The following is a 19,878-nucleotide window of genomic DNA, read 5'->3' on the forward strand; positions in this document are numbered from 1 at the left end:
ATCTCAAAAGGGCAATTTAAATTCCCTGACTCTCTTGTCTTAAGACAATATGCATTGTATAAAATAATCGATGATCAGTAACGGTATTTTCAAAGCCAATTAAGTGTATATAAAATATTTTAGTCAGTGATACATCTGAACGAAACGTTCTGTAAGTTGAAAAAAAAATAAAGATAATGAAAGCCCGACATTCTTTTGATATCAATCAATTACCAAGTTCTAAAAGTCAGTTAATTGTATATAAAATATCGTTTTTTTAACTAGCTTCTGCTGAATGTGAGCAAACATTTATACCATTTACACTTCTTAAATGATTAGAAATTTTCTAATGAACAGATGATGTAAAAATTATATGTTTGAAACAATCTGCCTGAACCAATATGACTATCCTTTAGAAACTCGCATCATCACATGTTTTTTTTCCGTTGAACTTGGCATTAGTGTTTCCCGAAAAGTTGGCAAGATGGATTATTTTATTACAGGGATACCAAAAACGGATCAGTAGCAACTTAACCTAGAAAAGGTCTGGTGTTTTCTCAATGACTAAAGAATCCAAGGACAAATAACACCCGAGAGCAAATTGTGACGATGACACCAAACAGTGCCGTAGCACATATTCTTTTTAACCTAGCTGTTTGAAGTAATATTTATATTTTTTGATAATTGTTTTGACTACGCCTATGGTGTATCATCCTAATTAATTACGAAAAAAAACATATTAAAATGTTAACAAAAGGTACAAAACTAGTATCGACGTATAGCACATATCAAGTACATATAGATGTTAATTGAAATTGAAGAATAATTATCGAATTCAATAAGAAAACGGTAAAAAGTTGGAGTGGACTGTTTATTTACCTATGAAACGTAACTCCTGGCTCTTTCTTATCGCTGCTGCTTTTACACTTGAAAGCTGAACAACTAATCACCATTGTAATAAAGTTTATACAAAGTTTACTACACACAAACTATTAAAAATCGCTAAAATTGTCACTGGTGACCAAATGATGACTCATTGTTTGCCACCAAAACAAAAAAAAGGTCACAAATTCAGCTGCAGCCCGTATAGGGGCGTTACATGTCCTTATATTCTTTAGTCATTGTGTTTTCTAGTTCTTGTCTTGTGTGAATTTACCGTACAATTTTATTTTTAAGTTAATTTTAATTCATTATTTACATTGTCAATCTATCTAAAACTATAATATGTTTAATATTCTTTCCGTAACACGTTAATAGCATCTTTTGGGTTTGAAGGTTGAATGGAAGAGCATTGTAAATGAACGCCGCCATCTTTTTGAATTTTTTATACAGATTTTCATTCAGTGGCGTAACTATCGATGTGCCGTGTGTGCGAAGTATGGTTAATAGACCATATCCATATATTTTTTCCTTTTCTTGGGTATGAGGTTTTATAATAAATTGAAAGATGGAAACTTTGTTATGCGACGTTTCGCTCCAACAGAGTTGGCTTTTTCAGGCACAAGTGGTGTCTCATTTGACTGGAAGTTTCATCAATATCTAATAAAGTACACATTTTTTGAAATGCAAATAATTTTGAGTTCTTGTCCTTATGATCAAGCCAAGTATTAACTAGATCGGCATTGCTTATCAATTTTACTCTATCTGAAAAGTATTGTAAAATAAAGTTCATCGCAAGCAGACGCAGGTGAACTATACAAAAATTAAAAGTGTATGAATATGACAACAAAAATATTCAATAAATACGATATATTTTGATATGTTTTTTTTAATGCCTTTTTGAAGTTTGAAAACGTAAAATTTTTATACCAATTTAGAAATCATCTTAAAAAATAAATAAAAACTAAACAATCACGAACTTGTTTAGAAATAAATTTAAAGTACATGCCTTATATTTAACAATATCCATAGTGGTTTTCAATTAAGTACCTACCGTTTACCTCCATAATATACAGAACTACTATGAATGTTATTCTTTTCACTGATAAGATTATGATCGCAAAATTTATTTTTAGTGAAAATATTTGCTAACAAAAATCGCTGTTTATGAAAAATAATATACAGGATGGTTGAACATTGCTATAAATATAAAATTACATATTCAGATATTAGTAAATTTTAACTCTTTTTTTCGATTTTTGTCCATGGGACGAAGCACTGTGCGCCGGCGCCGGCGTCAAGAATCACAGACTTTTGCATTAGATGATATGTGTTTCTCGATAAACCAATTTTCTCAAGTTGGTGTGCCAAATAGATTGGAATAACTCCCACTAAAGATATTATTTCACACACTATTTCCACAAGTTGCATTTTCCATAGTTGAGTAATATTTCTCTTTGTAATATGTAAAATACTTTGAATTTTTCTTCTGGTCCAAAAAAGAAGCCTAACCTAATAGAAGTTCGGAAACATCTATGAGGTAAGTAATATTTTCTTTCTTGCATATAACCGTTATATCAGGTCTGTTATGAATAACTCTTTAATCTGTTTGGATTCCCTGATCCTAATAGATGTTAACTGTGGAATTCTCAACAACAGCAGGCCGTTCATATTCATAATATGGCTGTCCTGAATCCGGCGTAAGTTTGTACTTCCTAAATAATTCCAAATAAACAATAGTGGCGACATTATTGTGTCTAGTAAGATATTTAGTGTTAGCCATGTTAGCACACCGGATAGAATATTTTCGATGGCTTCTGAAGCCTGATTGCACTTACGGCAGATTAAAATACTATTATTATTATTAATAAATTATGCATGAGTCAGCTAGGGTGGGACAACTAGCCCAGTTTACTCTACCGTGGATACTTATCCCAGAAATAAGGGCAAGTATCTTAACTGGTAGTATAGTTCAACCCCAGAAACACGCCTATGAGGTTTTTTTCACGAAAAAAGTTTTTGAAAATTCGAAATTTTTTTTTAACTTTTTTTAATTTTTAGTTAAAAAACATAATTTCTTGATAATATGGCATTTATCGCTGGATTATCAAAATTTTTTCGTAAATCAAAATTTTAACAAAAAATAATTTTTTTTGGAAATTTTCAAAATAAAATAACTTCGTTATTTTGGACTTACTTCAAAACGATAAAAAAAAGATGTTTCTTTTATCAAGATTTACCACCCCTTAAAATACTTGCACTTATTTCTGGGACACCCTGTATAGCTCATATAATATGATTCTATTTACTTTTACATAAAAGCATTGTTTTGTCTCAATTTTTAACAAACAATGGTACATTTTTTTTACTGTGTAATAGATCGTTTCAATAACAGGTTTACTTACCTTTATTCCATATAATTTCTTGTTCCGCGACGATGGTGTCGTCATCAGACCATAGAATCTCTTCGGTGGAGGCCGCTATACTCTCGCATTCCACAATTGAGTCGAAATCCAAGCTGCGTCGAAAATCCATCTTTAAATTCACTCTGTAAATAAAAAAAAACATTAATTTCATTTTAATTACTTCAATAAGAAAAATAACTAGTACCTACAGTACAGTATGATCGAAAAAAAGACGGCTATGAAATGAAGATCGCTGTTATTTTATATTATTATGTAAAATATATTGGGAATACCATCGATATTCATTTCCAAGCCAAGTATAGTGTGACCAACGGATCTGTAGCTACGGGGTATCGGCAGGGGAACGCAGTTGTAAACAAAACACGCCCAATTTCATTCATAAAATAGGCATGGGCGTACGGTGTTTTATGAAAATAATGTGTCATAAATATAATATTCAGATTAATAATTTTTTTCAAAAAATTTTATCCTGTTTGAATCGTTACTGTTGAGTTAGCAGATAAACACTAAAAGCTTTTATTAAAGCTCCCTTAAATATTTTGAATAATTTTATTATTGTGTTGTTAATATAATTGAAGAAATAATTACAGCTGGGGATTGGAACCTTTGGTGTTACACATCAAAATAAAACACTAAATCAGCACAATACACCAAAACACTTTTACTTTTACACTGGACGCACGTTTCGCTAACCATGTTAACATCATCAGCAGATGATCAAGACTGAGTCTTGAGGTATATTTATTTATATATCTGTACTAACTATATTTTTTCTATAATACATTATTTTAGATATAACTATTTTCAGCAAAAAATCTTGAAAATAGTTAACTTTGGAAGCGCAAACAAAACATAATTTTACACACCAGTAGATCCAATATTGCCTATTACACCAGATATGGTATCGCTCCGCCAGCACTTTTTTAAAGGTTAGGTCATTGTCTACCCATGTTTCATCCAAATAGATAATACTTGGCGATATATTCGAATTTTGCGTATATATTTATATCTCTCTCTACCAATATAATGGGCCGCTCCATTAATATTTATCTGTTATTTTGACATTTACGCCAAAAAAATCCATTTGATTTTAATAAACCCCTAAGCGTTTCCCTGCCAAAGGAAAATTCAATTCTTCCTGCAATTTTTGCAAAAGCTTTCTAATTGTGGAGACGACTTTGAATTCGAGATAAAATCTATTTATCAAATTCCTGACCACTTGGAAATCAAAGTCGAGCTTTTCAACAGCAGTCTCACGTGGCCGTTTCTTTCCAGGGCTGGATATCATTTTATCGGGGTTAGTTTCCAGTCTTTTTTTATCTTCTGTGTGAATTAGCGAACTTAAGCGAAGTCTCTGTAGCTTCTTCGTCGCAAACCCTATTATGAACATAACGAAATAAACCAAATGAGTTTTCATCCACGTTTATTTACATTTAATTTAATTTAGCTAAAATATTTAGGTAAAATGTGGTGCTTTTCATTTTAGCCAAATTTAATTTTAATATTCTAATAATTATATTATTATTATTCTACTTACCTATATAAATTAGCTATTATTTCTCTTATCCTCGCTATGTAGCGTCTTACCCTTAACAAATTTGTTCATTTTAAAATACAAATATACGATCAAACTTATAATTAAAAACTACTAACGAAAAACATTATAACAAGATAACAAAACAATAAAACACAACTTAACTATTAAATATACGAAAAATATAGGAATAAAGTTTAGGATAACCGGTATAAAATAACGAGAGAAAGTAATAATGATCAAAAGAATGACACCGCCACTGGATATTTCAATAGTATTCAATATTTCCACTCTTTTCAGAAGTGACCGTGAAGTTGGGGATAAGGCTAGCGAATAGGAAAGGCGTAAAAGTCATGGCAACCGCGTGGTAACAAATCCTATGACGTACTCTCGCCAATCATGTTCGACGAATAGGCGGCCATGCGCGGCGATGCCGGTTTGTCAATGATGTCCTTGATATATCTTCACCTTTCGTAATAAGCAGATTATACAGAATGAAAGAAATAAGTTATTAAATAAAAACATATCCAACAATATGAACTCCGTTAAAATTCCTTAGTAAACGTCAGAATATATGCTAAAATTTCATTATATATACTTCAATAAGAAAATAACTAGTACCTACAGTACAGTATGATAAAAAAAAAACGGCTATGAAATGAAGATCGCTGTTATTTTATATTATTATGTAAAATATATTGGGAATACCATCGATATTCATTTCGAAGCTAAGTAGTGTATCCGGTGTATTTTCGAGCATACTGTATTTAAACTCATGATCAAATATATTAATAAATAACAAAGATTCATATTTAATAATTAAAGATTTTATAATTTATAAATATATAGTCTATTTAGCTTGAATTTGTAAGCTTTCTGAAACTCAGATGATCTGGCATAAAAGTTAATCACTATTTATTTTTATTAGATAGATTTTTGTGTAATGCATATTATATCTATACGGGAAAATGGGCCTTTCTGCATTAATGCGATTAAAATATTTTTTAGTTAATTAGTAATACAATATCAGTAGTAAATTAATCAATCTTAAATCAAATGATTAATATTGCTTTCATTTTTATTTTATAGATATTGGTTAAAATATTATAATTATTTCAATGCTAGTCTCGTTTTCTCTTATCTGTACCTTAAATGTTTACCGTTTTTTATCTAAGACTGCAGGGGTAATCCTAGTGCTAGTAGTTCTTTATTTAATAAGTTAAACCAGAATCGGATAAATAGTTAAACAGGGAAGTTATTATGTTTAATAATAAAGAATGTAAGAAACATTCAGTTTTTTGTTTGATATAGTGTGATTGGTTCAGTAATTGTTGGTCCATACCATTTTGACGGAAATTGAATTAGAAGAGCTTCCAATTGAAGAACTCGTAAATTCTCTATTATTACTAATGAAGAACTATTTAAACATATTAAATAATGTTTTTTTTTTTAAGCTAGAACATGTATTTTGGTGGCTTCTGTATGGTTGGTCATAGTCCAGACCAAGCAGACAAAACACCGACAAGATAAAAACATTCATGTTTTACGACAAAATTGCGACAAATCCATTTCTGCGACATTTTTGTCTCATTTTTGTTTTGTTTCAAAATCCGGACACGAAAATGTCTCGTCTCCAGTCGTTAAAGATCAAAGTGTATGTTTTGTTCGTATATTTTACGACAAGTTGTCGGCGCAGTGTGGATGGTGTGTGCCATAAAACACATACACAAGAAGAAGTGCGAGCACCTTGCTAAATATTGGAAAGTGAAATTGACGTTTAAATTTGACACTGTTGACAAGTCTACTGCTACTAGCGCCCCCAATTTCGCTTGTAGGAACTACGGACTAAATTGTCACGCATGGCGGGAAGTTTAAAAAAATAAAAATTTTTATTTCTTCATTTATTTTTAATTATGACATACTAAATTAACTTTAACTTCTAATATTAATTAACATAATAAAACACAAAAAATACACCATTTTTTAAAAATATGTTTAATATCAATATCAAATATACAACAGAAATTAATTTCACCACAATAAATTAATAAAATTAAAAGAATAATGTTACAAGTAGATCAAGAGACAAAATTAATTATAACAAAACTGAAAAAAATGGCGTCATAGATGGCTTAGAAATAAAAGATATATCATAATTTTGAAAGTAAAATTATATGGGAAATGTCTTCGATCATCATTTTTAAGCCAACTGGACGGTTATATCAAACATACAAGCTGAGTTCGTTCATAGTGCTCTGAGAAATCTAGATAAACAAAGAATAATAAATTAAAAGTATTCCAGGGGAAAAGAGAGGAAAAACCTGTATCGTCTCTGATATCTGTCAGGGTATTGTTGAAAGTGTCATCTTTTTGCTCGAAGTTTTCAGGTCGATCAAAAAGATGACATTTACAACAATACTTTGCTGTAACTTTCACAAATATCAGAGAGAGTACATACAGGTATTGCCTCTCTTTTCCTCTGGGATGCTTTATATCTGTTGTTCTTTGTTTATCTATATTTCTCAGAGCATAATGCCGAACACGACTACAGTATATAATAATTTCAATATCTGAAGTGGAAAGAAAAAAGATCACCTTTCTGTTTTGTACTATGGTCCCTTTCTTCCGATGGCTCATCTCGTTGATATTTAGGAAGGTTAAATAGGAAGGAAAATATAAAATTCAATTTGATTTGATGATCCTTTTCTGTCACCTAAAATCATGAGAACGACAATGAGCATGGTAAGATGAAAAAAAAATTATCAACACTTACCTACACGTTAGTCCGAGGAGTTATATTAAAAACCTATATTTGCCTAAATAATTTATGTATTAAATTTGCAGAGCAAAATGCAGCTTGTAAAAAAAAATAAAATGGCGACAAGGCCGACAAGTCAACGTCAACGACCCGACAAGGAGAAAAGTGGTGTTCGAATAACAAATTATGGGTCACCAAAAATTGTTTTTGTCTCCTTTCAACGCACACTTTAGAAAGAAAAAGAGATGAACTGGAATACTGAAAGAACGTCTAGGGCTTTATCTGTCACTCTTGTCAATAATTTATCGATAAGGAAGATTCCTAGAAAATCGCTTGTAGTCAAGTTTTCAACCATTGCCAGTTCTCCCATAAGAAGTGTCATCCACCTGGTGTGTGCTGCCAACAGTAGGAGACCAGTGAAATAACGCATTCTTAATAAAACTCATTCGCAACAACTAAACTTTTGACTTTGTTGTACTTTCGTCCTTGCGGTGTGGACAATTTGTCTCAATTTTGTCTTGTCAGAATTCCCCATTGTTTGTCGCAAGTTTGTCTTGTTTTTGTCTCAAAATCTTGTTTATTTTTTGTCGCCTTGGTCTGGACCCGGCATAAAATTAAATTTATTTTTTATTGCATTACCTGAGTTTTTATGATTTTTTCATATTTTTTTTGGGGGGGGGGGTTAATATTGTTTATCAAATTTAGATAGTTACTGCCATTACTCGCTGACAAGTATTTGACACGCATCAGAAGATGGTTACGCAAGGCGTTTTCTTCCAATGACTGAAAAGCTCGATACGTGAATGTCTCTCTTTCGCACTCCAGACATTCAAAAATCTAATTACTTTGTTGCCTCTTTACTTTTCGTTGTCGTTGTTAACTGAGTTTACAATAATTCTTCCCCGCTGTGTTTTATTGTGCGCTGCTTCCTTCCATTGATTCTGCATGCTTCTTACCGTCTTGTTACTGTCTTCTGCTTGTTACCGTCTTACCTCCTCTGTTGTTACCGTTTTACCTGGTTAAATTACCTCAAACTGCCTAGGTAATTTAACCAACCATAGAGAAGCTAAATGTTAATCCAATACCAATTGAGCTAGAGAAACTTGTAGAAAATTGGAAAGATTCATTTTATTTTAAAAATTTAGTCTGCTATGACTCTTTTCAAAGCGTTTCAAATGGAGCGCGTCAAACTGCAATTCTTTTCCAATTTAATCGTCTTTTTAACCTCTAGTTTCCGAGATACCTGTACTAACATGAAAAAATCTCACCCTGAACAAACTGATAGAGTAAAAAAAAAACAAATTCATCCAATTCCAAAGAAAAGAAACGCAATACTTATGATCTCCAATCCACAATTATAAATTACTGTAACTTTGAGGTTTTTGGTATATTCTTTGTTGCAAAAAAACTGAACTTTATATTTAACATGTGCAATGTTCACTTTTGAAAACCTTTGCTAATTATTTCATTAAATTACGGTAATTACTCCAGCAGATTGCAGCGCGACACATATGTCCCTATTAATTACTTTTATGTATTTTTAGAATATTCTTTACTCAGAGTCACACTTTGACAAAAAAAATTCTCTAAGTATTTCAATTGCAATACATAATTTATACCTAGCTATACAATAAATATGATTATATAGATAGATTAACGTTCTAAAAATATATATTTTTAATATTTTTATTTGTTTTTTTTATCTATAAAATAATATTTTGTACAAAAAAGAGCAGCTATTTTTGCTACCTAACTTGATGTAATGACCACATGCTTCAAGGATTTTAATACAATGAACTCACCACAAATATACATACATAGCCGGCGTTTATAAATAATAATTACAGTAATTGTCAAGTCTTCTAATATTTCTAGTCTATAAACTACAAAATTTTAAATGGATATTTATTTGTATTGTCAACAAAAACAAATTGACAAGTTTTCATGTCACCGACGAACCATCGACTTGATGACAAAAATCAAACTAGTTTGAGAAACAAACAAGTACGTTCACGCGATGCGACATTATCGAAACGTGCGATTTCCCTTAGTTTGACTATCTGCATTAAGATCGCCATAGCGATTTACTCATAGATATGTTAATACCGACTTAATGCTCTCTGTTGACTCTGGGCGCGTATTCTGTAACTTTGAAAAGGCTGAGCGCTTTTAGACGCTCAGCGTATATGACGTTAATTTTCGCTGAGCGCGCACTTAATTAACGATTCGGTATTCTCGTCTGACGCGCTTTAGCGTCTTTACTGATTGCGCTGAGCGCTTTGAAAACGGTTGACTTAAGGATCGTTTTGCTTGTCGAACTGTCAGTGAAAATTGAAAAAATTGTGACTTTGTGCGTGATCTTGTTCTTTAGTGAAAATTACTACTTCTTCTATAAATTCCTCAATAAGTAATTGATAATTTACGACTTGGCAGCTATAAATAAATATTGTTCAAAACATCGAAAATACTGAGAAGAGTCTTCAACACTTCCATGACACTGCCCGGCCCCCGTATAATAAGAATAATGACATATCCATAGAAAAATAGCTTGACAACAATAGTTACATCCGTCAGTTATCAACTTTTGACTATTAGCTACATTAGAAATTGTGATGTTGCCAATATGTGCTGAACGCGTAACCAGACTTAGTGTGAGTAGATCTTTATTATGTGATAAAATCTAGGTGACTGTGATATATCTGACTTTACTTCAACATAGCTGTCTAATTAGTACAACTTTAGAAACTAGTTATCATTTTGCGTCAGTTAAAACAAAAAGAAATCAGAAGTTTTCCTAAAATGGAAGCTTATACTACATCAGCGAGAATTAATATGATTCCGAGTATGATTCTATTAGTTTGTGAATGCAGTATGCCCCCATTCACCAATTAATAGAATTCTTAAATGGTCCTAATTTTATCTAGTGGACTTTTTTTTATGGATATGCTAATTTCGACCAATTACTGTCCACAACATGAGAGAAACGATTGTGGCTGTTTTTCGAATTAGAACTCCACGTATACCTTTTAACTTGAAAAAAATCTTTTGCAAAGAATATCCATGACACTGCCCGGCCCCCGTATAATAAGAATAATGACATATCCATAGAAAAATAGCTTGACAACAATAGTTACATCCGTCAGTTATCAACTTTTGACTATTAACTACATTAGAAATTGTGATGTTGCCAATATGTGCTGAACGCGTAACCAGACTTAGTGTGAGTAGATCTTTATTATGTGATAAAATCTAGGTGACTGTGATATATCTGACTTTACTTCAACATAGCTGTCTAATTAGTACAACTTTAGAAACTAGTTATCATTTTGCGTCAGTTAAAACAAAAAGAAATCAGAAATTTTCCTAAAATGGAAGCTTATACTACATCAGCGAGAATTAATATGATTCCGAGTATGATTCTATTAGTTTGTGAATGCAGTATGCCCCCATTCACCAATTAATAGAATTCTTAAATGGTCCTAATTTTATCTAGTGGACTTTTTTTTATGGATATGTTAATTTCGACCAACTACTGTCCACAACATGAGAGAAACGATTGTGGCTGTTTTTCGAATTAGAACTCCACGTATACCTTTTAACATGAAAAAAATCTTTTGCAAAGAATATAATTTTATGCAGTACACAAGAAAGGAAGCATTTTGAGCATTTCATTTCATCTAGCTAATTTTTGTTAGTTCTTGTTAGATAATTATAGGGTTATATCTAGTTTTAATTCTGTGATAATTAAAATGTATTTTAAACGTGTATTTTGCCCTACATCCTTTAATTTTTGTTAAATTAACACAGCCGCCGTAGATTTTTTTAAAATAATAAAGACCTACTGACGCAAAATCATAAAAATGAAAATATCTAGGAAAATCGCTGTTTGAGGAGTAGGCAACCTTCATAATATTTTGAAGGTATATGAATTCCCCATTGATCACCGGAATATACTGGGTGTTCCATTTAAAATAAAGGTGTAAGTTGCGTATTAAAGTGACCAATGTTCAATATTAGTTTTGTTTCACCCTGTATAACTTTTCGTGTCAAATTTTAATTTGGTTTAACATACAATGGTTATTGTAATTAAATATCAGGCTATACAGGTATCACCCTGTATAACTATATATATTTTTATAAAATAAATGCTTTCAATTAACCTACATAGGCTTCCAAAATTTTGTTTCGATATGAACTACTGTTCTCCTTGGAGCCTCCGCATCGTATGGGAGGCGTAACCCTGTATATACATTTATGTTTTCACTTTGTTTTGTGCAAAAGGAATTTATTATTATTCTCAGACTACTGCCCCCTGTTAAACTTAGCACTGCTTTTATTTATTTTTTTCTTCAACTTAAAAGGCCACATGCTCAACTGCCAGTCGCTTAACCCATTACATTTCAAACTAAAATCTAAATTTATCAGCCCCCCTGCAAAGCCTCTAATTTCGTATATGTTTCGGCGCGTTGCTCTTCTTCAAACATAAGCAATGAATATTTATACAGGGAACGTCAGAAAGTCAAGATTAAATTTTCAAACAAAATAATGCTAACAATTATTGTTTGCATTAAAGCATTGGACCAGTGAATGTAATATTTATTAGTAAAGAAATTTATCGACTTTTACTAGTAGTTGTTAGTAGTTGCTAGTGAGAGTAGATGTAGAATGTTTAGGAGGGGAGTTAGTCACCGCGACCTTATAGACCTATTGTGTGTACAGATCTGCTAGTGAGAGTAACATTTACTAAAAGTTGTCAGTAAAATCATTCTATGGTACCTACAATAGCCAGCGCGTTGGCGGAAGTTGGAACAAATAAAACTTTAAAAAACATTAAAACACTAACTCTTCTTAAAATAAAAGAAAACTATAACAAAGCAGAAACACCAAAATTACAATATTTTTATGCTAAATTTCAAAAAACATCAAGCCTCTAGTCGCTACCGTATAACTGACTATCATCGATCTTCTTCTTCTTCTTCGTACGTTAGGACCAAGTCCTGTGTTTTCTTCAATGGTTTCCTAAGAATAGTTGGGATGATGAAGACCAGCTTTCATACCATCTTATAGGTATGAATGATAGTCCAGGCGATCGAGGTGTGTTAGGTCGTTTCTCCATAGCAATTTTCGCTAACCGGTCATTTGGCATTCTGTCCACTTGGTCTCTTCAATCGCTTCTACTGTTTCTTGCCCATCTTACTACATCCTGTATTTCACATGTTTCTCATCCTGTATTTCACATCATCCTCTATTTCACATCATCCTCACTTCTTTTTCGGTCATAAGGTACATCCTGCAATTTATCTAAGTTTTCGCATTTCTGTTGCTCTTAGAAGCCGTTTTGTTATTGTGTTCTCCGGACTTTGCTTCTGACGCTCATATATTTATTTCGCCAAATTATATACCTTAAATATCCGGAGATTAATGATGCTTTTGTTGTTTGGGCTTTTACTTCCTACTTGAGATTCGTAGTGTTTGTTATATTTACCCCTAGATATTTAAATGGCATCACTTGTCCTACATTCTGATCATAGATCACGAGTTTGCATCTTCTAGGCTTTCTAGATATTGTAAGGGATTTTTTTCACGGATATTTGCATATTAAATAGTTTTGCCTTTTGTTGGAACTTATATAGAAGCTTTTGTAAGTTATCTTCGTCTTCAGATATGATCACTGCATCGTCAGCATAGCATATTATTTTTATTTCTTTATCTCCTATTTGGTATCCTATCCCAGCTTGCTTTATTTCATTTATGATTTCATTCATTATGATGTTAAAGAGGATTTTAGCATAAGCTATCTTTTTTTAGCATAAGCTATTTTTTTGTCTGATTGCTGTTGTCACAGATATTTTTCTGTTTAGTTTATTTGTTGCTCTTATACATATATGTGTAGTTCTCGGTATTCAGGTCTTCAATTACTTTTATTATATTCGAGTGAATTCTCCTTTTTTTCAGTAAAGTCTCACATCTATTGCTTTGGTTTTAACATTTTATCGGCTGTGATCGTAATTTCTGGGTAGTAAGTTGTAGAATGTAGAATGAGTGAGAGGGGGTTAATCACCGTGACCTTAAAGATCTATTGTGTTCTCCTTTCTTGAGTTATTATTCATCATACAGACTATAACTCATCATATATGGAGATTTTCCTGTTGTAGGGGGAACAAGTTATTTCTCATCCTCTTCTGAAAACAGATGTTCTTCCTCCAAGGAGGTACATCTACCTCCTACGAGGGTATACACCATAGTATACACCGTTCCAAGGTTGGGGTTTGGCCCTCCGTGCCCTTCCCAGTCGAGGAGCTTGTCTCCGGCTGAGGTACCCGAAGGCTGGAGGATCTGTTTCCATCTCTGTTCTTCACCTCTTTAGCTATAATAGCGGATATATCTATCTTTCTCTATTGCCTCTTTTGAATTAATTTCTATTGTCAAGACCTGACCATGGTCCTCCTCCCTCGAGTTGATGACACGTCAACTCGATGTCCTTACATTGGAGTTCTGAGCCTGGATAAAGGCTCAGCAGGTAGGTGGTGTCTGTCCCTATGCTCCTCTGTAGAAAAACCGTGATAGTCGTATCTTTAGTCCCGACACTGCCAAGCTTAGGTGCCGTTTCTACCAACTAATCCGCCAATTCTTGAGATCTATGAGCACAATCTATGAGGAGCATGCCCACCCGAAAGTCTATCACCGCAAATCGCAGCTGAACCGCATTTTTTGAATCGTTGTGTTGCAATACGCTCGCTACAACTTGGTCTAATATCGCTACTTTTAACGCCTTTTGCTGGTCGGTGGTCAGTGCAGTCTCTGAGTAATCCTTTGACAGCACCGCAATTTTTACTTATCCAGTAATAGCAACAAAGCTGGTGATAGATACATCCCTGCTTGCTCGGTGTTGGACGGCCTTCCATCCTGGCTGTTTTTCTCTCCTTGCTAGAGCAAACGTGAGATGTTTTCGCTCCCTCTCTTGCCCTTTGGTGGAGATGCGCCAGGCTGTTTCTTGGTTCCTTTACTCTTCCCTTTTTCGAGGAATGCTTTGGTTTTTGCTTATTCTGGAGCTAAGTCCTTCGTGGAGCAGTCAAATGTATCTCCGTACTTCTTCTCCGCTTCTCTACTATTGCATCCTATTCTCAGCGGATAGTCTAGCCCACCTGGTTGACCCAGTTCGGGTAGACGAAACGGTAGCTTGTGTTGCTTGTTGGATAAGAGATAAGCATTGCTAGAGGATTTGCTAGCTTGTGTGCCGGATAGTAAGTTAAGAGTAGCTGATGCTAGAAGAGAGTCAAAAAGCAAAGCAAATTTGAATGTTTGCTTTTATTCATAAGATCCAGTGTATGCTAACATTCGCTAGTAAAAAAAGTAGTTTCAAAATTAGTTGTTGCGCTTTTACTGGCGTAGTATTGAGGAAATCGGAGAATGTAAGATTTTACCATAATTTATTTGTAGTTGTTAACATTCGCTGATTTTTGCTTTTACTGTAACATATCTAATTTACTTCAACAGGACACTTATAATAATTATTTCTATTGTGTATAGTTTTACAGCGATATCTTTTATTTGACCACTGCATCTCGGACCAGGCTACACCGTGAAGGTTGCTACAAGGCCGAGCCTTATTGATCTTTTAGGATTGTGTAAGTTTCTCATAGAGGTCGCTATACTGACCTAAAGATATTATGTTTGTATGTATGATATTATGTTTGTATATGCTGTTTATTTAAAAATAAAATTAAAAATTAGAAACTCATAAATTGGTTAAAGGGGTTTTAAAATAATTCAAAATATCAAAAACTATTAGTAGTATTACTATCAGTATTGTGACTGTGGCAAAAAATATAATTTTTTGGTTTGGATTTTCTATTTAGATTGGTGTTATTAAATTTTTTTGAGGAAAAAAAACGAATATTCGCGATTTTATTGTTATTCTGCTATATGACTATTTAAATAGCCATAACAATATTAATTTCACATTCTTGCTACTTTTTTGTACTATAAGATCGTGTTCTCAGGTTTACAGGAGAGTTAGAGGATGTTAAAACTTTGTAAAAGTAGTTTTTTTTTGTAATTATCTTAAATACCATATTTTTTTTGAAATTGCTGTAGATTGGACTAATAATAGTAATAATAACTAATAGTAATAATAAATAATAATAAATCAGGTAAAATATATAATTTTTTAATTTCACTTTTATTTTAATTTTATTAATTGTTATCTTTTTTTTTATATTTCATCAAGGAGGCCGAATTCGACAAAATATCAAAGGATAACTTTTAATTAGCATTAATCGGCCTACACAATTTTGTTATGAAAAGAAAAAAAGTCAGTGGCGCATATAGTTTTTTTCAAAATATTCCAGTGATAACTCATATACACGTCCCTGGTGATGAATTTATTGACACTTTTTTAGCATTAAAATATGTAGCGTTCATAGTAACTTTTACCCTCAAAATTTAATTCGAATCACTAAAACTACTTGGAAGAAAATTATAATAAATCGAAAAATTATTAAGATTTTAACACCCCGTAGCTACGAAATAAAGTAGAGATTTGGACTTATGTTGATATGAAAATAAATCTTATTTTTACGTGAGGAATCTCCCATGAGAGATAGCACATGATTTTGAAACACCCTGTATAATTCAAGAGCTCCCTTTTTTGAAAACTTTTCTAAGAGAAAAGAGGAGAGTTGGAAGAAAGTAGAGTACATAAAAATAAGTAAAAATGTCCCAATTTTTACTATCCTTAATTACAAAAACTACTCTGTGTCATTTTTATTATTTTCCCAAATGGAAATTAAAATAATTCTCTAAAATATATATTTTACTAAACTTCGCATATAAAACAAAATACGGAATCCAATAATTCAGGGTTCTCCGTTTCCTTTAATTCCCCGCATCGCTGTAAACTAATTAAACTCTACCTGTAGACCCCACTGTTGTTTGTTATATTTAACAAAACAACCGCGCAAACACAAATGCGAAGTTTATTTAACAAACATTTAATACTGTGTAATATTTAACAATAAAACTGGTAATGCACGCTGTACCTATGCACCAAGGCATTGTTTGTTAATTATGTTAAGTAGGTAAACTAATTAGTTAATTAAATTTAGCCCGGTCTTGATTTTTAATCATCAAACATTTCTCGATGATGCAAATTATGTTCATTAAACAATAATATTGCGTTTTGCTTTTCCTGGTACTACATTTACTAAAACAAACAATTATAAGTTAAAATTACTGAAAAATTCATTTGAAAATGTTGATCCTTCATATTATAAACTACTATACGATTAAGAATAAAGCATAGTCAGAGTTTTCTACTAAACATGGTGTCCCAGAAATAAGTCAAAAGAAACATACCTTTGCTTTACCATTTTTAAAATAACTCTACTGTTTAAGTAATTAATCACTTGTTTCGTCAAACTGCTTGAATCCATTTTTGCTTTTGATCAAATCGGTGTGAGAATCTATGAAAGCTATAAATGTTGTTTATGAAGAGTTGAATATCCGGGAAAGTTGAGCTATTGAATATTATTGCACTCAACAACGCCCTAATTAACTCGTTGACACGTTAACATGTTTTCGGCAATTTTATTAACATTTGAAATTGTCACAACACACGACGCGACGCTTAGTTCGAATTCTTTCTCACCTCTTTTTTACTACCCGAAACAGCGTTCCATCACAGAAACCTCGTACCCTGAGTATTTTATAGTTCCAATAATTGCACTAGCAAAAAATTAAAATACCTCCGTGAAAAACGTGGCGAAAATTTATGATTTCTGCCGTATACAGCGCTGCGGTCGGAATTTTTTGAAATCAACTGATGCACCAAGCCTACAACATCATCTTCTTCAAGGCCGCTGATGAAAAGCACATACATATCGTCCCCTATCTCACGTAAAGGAGAACTGAACGGTCCAAAAATGAGTTACACCACTTGAGACTTCCTACAGGCACAACTTTTATCTCAAGAAGTACCTGTAACTGCATCTGTATCTTATAAAAATTACAATCTTAATACAGCCCAGATAGCACATTCACGTTCTTTTCATATGCGAAGCAAGTGACTTTGGAGAACAACAATGTTCTATTCACATTCCTTTTTTTCATTGGGAACATTTATGGCACATGAATAGCAGAGATTACGTTCCACCCTATTCAAGTGATATAGAAGTGCGTTTCACATTCCAAGATATATTCTATGAACGTGAATTATATGTTCGTATAAGAATGTATTTAAAAATAATATTCCAATTATATGATATTCATGTTTTTAATATTCTATATTTATGCTTTTCATATGTTTTTCATATTTTTTTATTATCTACAGAGGCAAAATAAAACACTAATTTACCACAATACACCAAAACACTTTACTTTTGCGCAGGACGCGCGTTTCGGTAACCATGTTAGCATCATCAGCAGATGGTCAAAATTTAAGTTTTAATCATCTGCTGATGACGCTAAGATGATTAACCAAACAAGCGTCCAGTTAAAAAAGTAAAGTGTTTTGGTATATTGTGGTGAATTAGTGTTTTAATTTGCTGTCGTAACACCAAAGATTCCAACCCTCAACTCTGTATCTACTGGGTGTCCTGTATAAGGGTGCCCTGTATCAATATCCTATAAACTATAGATATAGATACAATTTTTTTCATATTTAGCAATTTTTTTATCTCTTAAAATCTATAGGATACCTATACAGTACATTCATATCATTCATATCTAGAACACACTACAAACAATTTGCTGAAATTAAATAATTTGGTGTGTAATAATCAAAAATTAACTAATAAATAGAATGGTTAAAAATAATAGGTAAGGATAAAGACGAACTTGAGTAATATATGTTTATTAATTAAAAATATTTTAATATAACGATATACATTGATATTATCTTCTATGTCTATGTTTCTATATTCTCTTGTCTACCCTTCTGAAATAATAATAATCATATAATAATTATACTGTTCAAATAAATTTGCACAACTTACCTTGGTATTTTTTAATCTTTCTGTTTTTTACAAGCCATATTTTAATTATATTGATAATTTCGGTTTCTTTTTTGACTCTTGAAATTGACCTTTCATGGAGTCTAAAATATATGTTATTACAGTCTTTGCAACATCAAATATCTTTAATTTCAAATACCTAAAATTGCTTTTGACCACTAACAATTATTTCAAACTTCTCTTCTGTTTGGCCCCATCCCAAGAATATTTTTGTGCAATTTCATTGCCCAGAACCTTATAAAGCATTTTCCTTGTACTTTGTGCTACTCCTGAACCACCAAGTCTAGATAATTCTCGAACCTAATAATTCTAAAAATACCTTTCTCTTAAAAATACACAATAAATGATTATAGAAGAGCCTACATAAATACCTATATAAATACTATATTGTAAGAAATTTCAGCACTGGAACTACACTTATCAGAACAGAAATCTTCAATGATACTACCAGAGATACTACTACTTTGATGATGTACAGAGGATAATAAAAATCACTTTGGTCTGAATCCAGTTTAATGTACAATATTGAAGTCATATTTGCGTAACATTGACTTAATAAGATTGTGGCTCCTTTTTTTTGGTTGAATTTTAAAATATTTTTAGTATCACCTATTTTTTTTTCGAGGTCTCATGGTTTTAAATTCACTCACCTTAAAATAGATACTGAAAACACAAACATAACAAGAACTATTTTACCGATTCTATCCTTAAAATAATTATTTGCATCACTTATCTTTACGTTATCTCAGTGTTTTAATTATTAAAAATAGTTTGGATGAAGCACGTTTACGTTTATAGTTCACTTGTTGTTTTTTTTATTAGGTTATGTTATGGATGTACGATTCGAATCGATTTCAGTCGAAGATCGATCTTTTACCCAAAAAATTGATTAAAATCTATCGAGTTTTATCAAACTATCTTTTAGTATAATCGATCTTTTTATTTCATAATGGAAGATCGTTTTTATTTATACAGTTTTACAGGTTTATTTATTTGTTAGAATAAGAAACACTGTATTTTTTGCTTGAATATTTGTTTACAGGGCATCTATAAAATCCTAATTATTTAATACACAAAAAACTTAATAGTAACTGATAGTAAGAAAATATACAAATATATATATATATATATATATATATATATATATATATATATATATATATATATATATATATATAGCAGCATATATATATCCCTATATATATTTATATACACAAAAACTTATATAGTAACTATATATATATATAAAATATACATATATATATATATATATATATATATATATATATA

The 19,878-nt window shown here is 31.8% G+C and overlaps 1 long non-coding RNA gene across 1 annotated transcript; it reads right to left on the minus strand.

The window, feature by feature from the left end:
• Positions 1–18,626: 18,626 nt before the first annotated feature.
• Positions 18,627–19,354, minus strand: LOC115876915. Its single transcript, XR_004049229.1, has 3 exons — positions 19,239–19,354; positions 18,728–18,897; positions 18,627–18,671 (listed from the first exon to the last, which is right to left on the minus strand). It is a non-coding gene; the product is annotated as an uncharacterized LOC115876915 (long non-coding RNA).
• Positions 19,355–19,878: the final 524 nt, after the last annotated feature.

This window comes from Sitophilus oryzae, unplaced genomic scaffold (assembly GCF_002938485.1).
Source record: "Sitophilus oryzae breed Bouriz unplaced genomic scaffold, Soryzae_2.0 scaffold_1440_pilon_pilon, whole genome shotgun sequence".
Classification (NCBI taxonomy): Eukaryota; Metazoa; Arthropoda; class Insecta; order Coleoptera; family Curculionidae; genus Sitophilus; species Sitophilus oryzae.